This window comes from Diceros bicornis, chromosome 5 (genome assembly GCF_020826845.1).
Source record: "Diceros bicornis minor isolate mBicDic1 chromosome 5, mDicBic1.mat.cur, whole genome shotgun sequence".
In the NCBI taxonomy this organism is placed as follows: Eukaryota; Metazoa; Chordata; class Mammalia; order Perissodactyla; family Rhinocerotidae; genus Diceros; species Diceros bicornis.
Genome location: NC_080744.1, coordinates 76,047,172 through 76,054,299, shown reverse-complemented (window position 1 = coordinate 76,054,299; position 7,128 = coordinate 76,047,172). Strand labels below are relative to the sequence as shown.

The 7,128-nt window shown below is 61.1% G+C and overlaps 2 non-coding genes across 2 annotated transcripts; both read left to right on the top strand.

Annotated features, from left to right (window-relative positions):
* Nucleotides 1-1,731: 1,731 nt before the first annotated feature.
* Nucleotides 1,732-1,824, top strand: LOC131406623 (small nucleolar RNA SNORD116). The gene has a single exon (XR_009220257.1). It is a non-coding gene; the product is annotated as a small nucleolar RNA SNORD116 (small nucleolar RNA).
* A 2,600-nt stretch (nt 1,825-4,424) lies between these two features.
* On the top strand, nt 4,425-4,518 carry LOC131406569 (small nucleolar RNA SNORD116). The gene has a single exon (XR_009220207.1). It is a non-coding gene; the product is annotated as a small nucleolar RNA SNORD116 (small nucleolar RNA).
* Nucleotides 4,519-7,128: the final 2,610 nt, after the last annotated feature.

Genomic DNA, 7,128 nt, shown 5'->3' with positions numbered 1-7,128 from the left:
CGCTGCTCATGGAGTCCTTAGGCGAACGTTGTCTCTGATCCTCTGCCCTCTGATCTTGGGCACGGAGTTTGCAAGGAGAAAGTGTACCTCCAGGCTGGTCCACTTTTCCTGGCACAGTTGGATCATTCCCCCTCGGAGGACTTTAGCCGTATCTGTGGAAGCCCGTGGGCGTGCCAGAGACGGGGGCTGTTGCTGTGACCCGAGGCGCACTGCCCCGGAGAGACGTGTAGCTTGGGAAACGTCCACGTCTCCTTGCGTGGAGTGCGTGTCCTAGTTTAAGTCTTGCTCTCGTCTTCCTGGGTGAAGCCAGCCTTTGAGCCATGGGAGGTCGTTTGTGGTGTAAGAGGTGTCGAAGAAGGCGTCAACGGTTGAAGCTGGTGGGTCGAGTTAGGCAAAGTCAAAATTCCTGCATGGCTGACCTCCCTGAGGCTCACTTCTCCCCGATGTGTGTGTAGTGTTCCAGGCACCTCTTGGGGACTTGTTTTGAAGGCCCGGGGGTGCTGCTTTGGACGGGGCAGCCGTGTGTTGACCGATTCCCGGAAGGCCAGGTTCCAAAGAGCGGCCGGCTGTGGAAATGCCAGGGCCCTGGATGGGAATTTGCTCGAGGTTCAGTCGGGTTTTAGCGTGGGTCATGGTGGCCGTAGACCTCCACCTCCCGGCGGGTTTCCTGCTGGCCCGCGGTGGGCATTTCGTATTAGTTAGGTCGAAGAGGTACCTGGCCTGAAGTGGCGGGGCCACTTCAGATTGAGATGGGCTGCTTCTTCCCTATAGCCCGTGTCCCCGTGGTGGAGGCCCTCGAGTCGGCGGTTTAGTTACGGCGGTGGCCACTGCGTTCGCCTCAAGTGCGGTTCACGTGGGGCGGCTTGCGGGGACCCAAGGTCCAGCTAGCCTTAGCATCCGCAATCGGGCGGAGCGTGTGCCTGCTAGCGTCTCGTTTTCCGTTGGTCAGAAGGAGTGGCTGTGACAGAGGGAGTCTGGGGCCTAGTGGAGCAGCCTTCCCTAGAGGTCAGCCGCCTGACCAGTAGGGGTCAAAGTTGGCGTCGTTTCTTGGGAAGTCACCGGTCCTCCGCCGTCGTGTGGCAGGGCTTGAGGCCAGGGGGTCTGTGCGGAAGACGAGCCTTTTCAGGGGCTTCGGCCTCCGCACCCGAAGACACGCACACGCACCTAGCTGCACACCGTCCCGCCCTGGTGGTGTCACACACACACGCCTTCCGTCGTGGCTGAGGGAAAGAGGTAGAGGGCAGGAAGATGCAGGGCTTGCCCCGGGGGAATCCTTGGCCTGGATCTTGTTCCCTAAGACCCTGGCTACGTTTCTCAAGCAGCCATGTGATTTGTCTGCACTTCTCAGGTGGAATCTCCGTGCAAAGCTTGCCGTCGACCAGGAAGAGAAGAGCTGCCTGTCCTCCGTTGAGCGGAGATGCGAGGGAATCCCGGAAGAGGCGTGGCTTACGGTGCGCGCCGGCCCCGTGGATCGCTTAGGACGGTAAGAATTCCTTTGCGCCCAGCTGATGCCGTTGGCTTTAGGATTCGTGGAGCGGCCTTGGAGGCTTCTTGTCCGCGTGTCCCCAGGGGCATGCGGGGTCACGCTCTAAGGGTGGATGGAGAGTTCCCCTTGCTCGTTGGCTTGGATCCTGGATTCTCCAGGCTGCTGGCGGCCTCTGAGGTGATGGGCTCACCCGCTGCGCCACCCAGCCTCCCTTGTGACAACTTCCAGCTGCCCAGAAGGTGCTCGGATCGATGATGACTCCCTCAAATGCATTCCTTGGAAATCTGAACACAATGAGTGAGAACTCACTACCGTCGTTCTCATCGAAACTGAGGTCCAGCACCTTGTCTTCCCCAAGGTTGACAGGAGTGAGGGACAGCTTCTCGTTGATCACGCTCGTGCAGCCACCACCAGGGCGTCAGCGTCCTAGGGTCTCCCGTCTTTGCATCAGTAGTTTGACCGCTTTAGTTGGGCGTTCACGAATCGGAGGGGCTTGGTCGAATGGCCAGCCGCTGCTGGCGTGGCGGCCCGGTGGCATCCCAGTTGTAGAGTCGGAGAGGGTGGCGTTGCCACAGGCCCAGGGAGTTCCCGGCAGGGAGTATGTGTTGGCCAGGTTCTGGCTTGAGACGTAGCCCCGGGGGTCTGTGTCTCGAAGGCGAACGGCAGACTCTTCCCTGGTTTCTGGTCGGAGCCCCTGTTTCGGCCAGGCAAGTAGCAGTAGCTGTTCTTGCCTTGCTGCTCGGTGAGGAGGTTTGATCGGCCCGTGGGTTTGGGGGGCGGGGTCCGAGGAACTAGGCCCCAGTGCTGCCGTTGGCAGCTCTTGTATTGCACCTCGTCACCCGGTCGACACAAAGGGGGCCCAAGATCGGCTGCGATGTGGACCCAGCACTGAGATCAAGACACTGTGGTGGCTGACGCGGTGGACAGGGAGGGTAGGGCACGGAGAGGACCGGTCGTAGCGTGATTCCACGGGCTTCCATAGGCTGTACCGCCTGGTTGTGTTCCAGCCTCTGCCGTGGGCTTGCCAGGGGTGCCGTTGGGCCCTAAGGGGGCTGCCGCCTGGTGCCTGCCAGGGAAGGCTTCGGGGTCCGTGAGGATGCGCTGAGGTAGAGGACCTTTACGGTAGGTGGCATCTCACTTCCTGAGGAGTGGCGCTCAGTGGTTCTCTTCCTGGTGCCTTGAAGAGATCGAGAGGCCCACGACTGCCCGCCAGCCACCTCTGCTCCACATTGCTTAGGCGAACGTTCTGTCTGCCCCTTTGCCCCCTCGGGCACGGAGCTTCCAAGGTGAAAGCGTTACTCCAGGAGAGTTTGCTTTTCCTGGGCCGGGTGGCTGACATCCTCCTGGCAGGGGTTGGGATTCCTTTGTGGAAGCCTGTGGGCGTGGCCGAGACCGAGAGTGCTGCGATCCTAGGCGCCCTGCCCCGGGGACAGACGTCTAGCGTGGAGGAGGACCACGTCTCCTTGTGTGGGAGCTGTGTCCTCGTTTGCTTGTTTGTCTTGTCTTCGTGGAGGAAGCGTTTGTCCTCTCTGTGAGATCGTCTGTGGTGTCAGGGGGCCAAAGGGAAGGGGTCAGAGGTTGAATGGGGTGGGGTCGACTCATGCACAGTCAGAATTCCCTTAGGGCCGTCCCGCGTGAGGCTCCCTGGCCCTCGTGCAGCCGCAGTGTTGGGGGCTCCAACGAGGGGGACTTGTTTTGCAGGCGTGAGGATGCTGCTTGTTTGGAGCAGGCAGGCAGGGGCTTGAACGTTTCCTAGAAGGCCAGCAGGCCAGCCGGCAACCCGCTGGCTGTGGAAATGCCAGGTGCCAGGTGCCCGGGCGGGAATTTGCTGTGGTTTGAGTCGGGTTTTACCCTGGGTCGTGGTGGCTGAAGACCACCCGTTCCAGTGGGGTCTCCTGCCGGCCCGCTGAGGGCCTTTGGGCTTAGTGAGGCCAAACCGGAGCCCGGTCTGAAGTCGTTTGGCCACTTCAGTTGAAGACGGGCTGCTTGTGTTCTGCTGCCCGTGTCCCCGTGCGGCCAGCTTTCCTGTCAGTCATTTTGCTCTGCTGGCAGCCGCATTTCCGTCACGTGCGGTTCACCTGAGGCGGCTCGTGGGGACACGATGTCCACGTTGACATCACGTCCACGGTCGGCGCGAGGCTGTCTGTAGCTTCTCGGTGCCCTTTGCTCAGAAGGAGTGGTTCTCAGAGAGGGAGCTCGTGGCCAATTTGAGCAGCCTCCAGAGGTCAAAGTTGGCGTTCCCGCTTTGGAAGTCACCGGTCTCCTGCATCGGGTGGTGGGGCACGAGGCCAGGCGTCTGTGCGGACGGCATGCTTTTTCAGGTGCCGAGGTCTCCGCACACGAACACACACGCACGGGCGCACGCGCGCACGCCCAGTCCTGCATACCTGCCTCCACTCGTGGTGTCACACACGCCTTCGGTCACCCGTAAGGGATAGAGGTAGAGGACAAGCAGATGGCAGGTGACCCCGGGGGAAACTCTGGCCTGGATCTTGTTATCTGACCCCCTGGGTACGTTTCTCAAGCAGGCGTGTGATGTCTCTACCCTTGTCAGGGGCAAGTGCCGTGCGAAGCTCGCTGCCGGCCACAGAGAGAGAAGACCTTCGTGTCCTTTGATGAGCCGAGGTGCGAGGGAACGGCGGAAGTAGTGTGGCCCAGGATGCGCACGGTGCCCGTGGGTGGCTCAGGACGGTAAGCCTTACGTTGTCGCCAGTTCTGCCTTTGGCCCTGGGCTCTCGTGGACCTGCCTTAGAGGCTGTCTGTCCGCGTGTCCCCAGTGGCATGCGGGCTCGTGCTCTAAGGGTGGATCGACTGTTCCTCTCGCTCGGTGGCTTGGCTCTGGATTCTCCAGGCTGCTGGCGGACTCGGAGGCGATGGGCTCACCCGCTGAGCCGGCCAGCCTGTCCTCTGACTTGTTCCAGGTTCCCAGAATGTGCTCGGATCGATGATGACTCCCTCATATGCATTCCTTGGAAAATCTGAACAAAATGAGTGAGAACTCACTACCGTCGTTCTCATCGAAACTGAGGTCCAGCACGTTGTCTTCCCCAGGGACGGCAGGAGTGAGGGACAGCTTCCCCTTGGTCACACTCGTCCAAACACCAGCCCAGGGCGTCAGCGTGTGAGAGCCTCTCGCCTTGGGGCTCGTTCCCTTCTCCGCATTCGTTGGGCGTCCGTCAATCGGAGGTCCTGGGTGAATGGCCTGGCTCTCGCACGGCGTGGCTGCCAGCTCGCATCCTAGGGTTAGGTGTCGGCGCTGGCGTAGGCCCCGTGAGCTCACGGCGTTGTGTCTGCGTGGGCCTGGTTCCCGCTTCAGACGAAACCCCTCGGGGGTCTGCGTCTCAGAGCTGAACAGCAGAAGTCCCCGTGGTTTCTGATTAGAGGCCCAGGCCAGACAGGGAGCCATTACCCCTTCACTGCCTTTTGGCTTGGTGAGGCAACCGGAGCGTCCGTCGGGGTTTGGGGCAGGCGGCAGAGTTCAGGCTAAGGCTGCGGTCCCGCAGGTGGAGTTCCTCTGCGTGACCCACTCGCCCGATCCTCACAAAGGCGCCCAAAGGTGGACTGTGCTGTGCACCTCACGCTTGTGTCAAGACACTGTGCCGGCTGATGGCTTGTACGGTGGGGGGAAGGGCACAGAGAGGACAGGTCCTAGTGTGATGCCATGGGCTTCCAGGGGACGGACTGTCTCGTTGTGTTCCAAGTGCCGTCATGGGCTTGTCAGGGATGTCTCCTGGCTCTGACGGGGCTGCCACTTGGTGCGTACCAGAGAAGGCTTGCGGGCCCGTGTGTATGCACTGTGGTAGGTGACCCTTGTGGTGGGTGGCATGTCTGTTCCAGAGTGGTGGCGCCAAATGGTTCCCTTCCTGGTCCCTTGAAGAGGGCCACTGGCTCGGGACTGCGGGCCGGCCACCGCTGCTCATGGAGTCCTTAGGCGAACGTTGTCTCTGATCCTCTGCCCTCTGATCTTGGGCACGGAGTTTGCAAGGAGAAAGTGTACCTCCAGGCTGGTCCACTTTTCCTGGCACAGTTGGATCATTCCCCCTCGGAGGACTTTAGCCGTATCTGTGGAAGCCCGTGGGCGTGCCAGAGACGGGGGCTGTTGCTGTGACCCGAGGCGCACTGCCCCGGAGAGACGTGTAGCTTGGGAAACGTCCACGTCTCCTTGCGTGGAGTGCGTGTCCTAGTTTAAGTCTTGCTCTCGTCTTCCTGGGTGAAGCCAGCCTTTGAGCCATGGGAGGTCGTTTGTGGTGTAAGAGGTGTCGAAGAAGGCGTCAACGGTTGAAGCTGGTGGGTCGAGTTAGGCAAAGTCAAAATTCCTGCATGGCTGACCTCCCTGAGGCTCACTTCTCCCCGATGTGTGTGTAGTGTTCCAGGCACCTCTTGGGGGACTTGTTTTGAAGGCCCGGGGGTGCTGCTTTGGACGGGGCAGCCGTGTGTTGACCGATTCCCGGAAGGCCAGGTTCCAAAGAGCGGCCGGCTGTGGAAATGCCAGGGCCCTGGATGGGAATTTGCTCGAGGTTCAGTCGGGTTTTAGCGTGGGTCATGGTGGCCGTAGACCTCCACCTCCCGGCGGGTTTCCTGCTGGCCCGCGGTGGGCATTTCGTATTAGTTAGGTCGAAGAGGTACCTGGCCTGAAGTGGCGGGGCCACTCCAGATTGAGATGGGCTGCTTCTTCCCTATAGCCCGTGTCCCCGTGGTGGAGGCCCTCGAGTCGGCGGTTTAGTTACGGCGGTGGCCACTGCGTTCGCCTCAAGTGCGGTTCACGTGGGGCGGCTTGCGGGGACCCAAGGTCCAGCTAGCCTTAGCATCCGCAATCGGGCGGAGCGTGTGCCTGCTAGCGTCTCGTTTTCCGTTGGTCAGAAGGAGTGGCTGTGACAGAGGGAGTCTGGGGCCTAGTGGAGCAGCCTTCCCTAGAGGTCAGCCGCCTGACCAGTAGGGGTCAAAGTTGGCGTCGTTTCTTGGGAAGTCACCGGTCCTCCGCCGTCGTGTGGCAGGGCTTGAGGCCAGGGGGTCTGTGCGGAAGACGAGCCTTTTCAGGGGCTTCGGCCTCCGCACCCGAAGACACGCACACGCACCTAGCTGCACACCGTCCCGCCCTGGTGGTGTCACACACACACGCCTTCCGTCGTGGCTGAGGGAAAGAGGTAGAGGGCAGGAAGATGCAGGGCTTGCCCCGGGGGAATCCTTGGCCTGGATCTTGTTCCCTAAGACCCTGGCTACGTTTCTCAAGCAGCCATGTGATTTGTCTGCACTTCTCAGGTGGAATCTCCGTGCAAAGCTTGCCGTCGACCAGGAAGAGAAGAGCTGCCTGTCCTCCGTTGAGCGGAGATGCGAGGGAATCCCGGAAGAGGCGTGGCTTACGGTGCGCGCCGGCCCCGTGGATCGCTTAGGACGGTAAGAATTCCTTTGCGCCCAGCTGATGCCGTTGGCTTTAGGATTCGTGGAGCGGCCTTGGAGGCTTCTTGTCCGCGTGTCCCCAGGGGCATGCGGGGTCACGCTCTAAGGGTGGATGGAGAGTTCCCCTTGCTCGTTGGCTTGGATCCTGGATTCTCCAGGCTGCTGGCGGCCTCTGAGGTGATGGGCTCACCCGCTGCGCCACCCAGCCTCCCTTGTGACAACTTCCAGCTGCCCAGAAGGTGCTC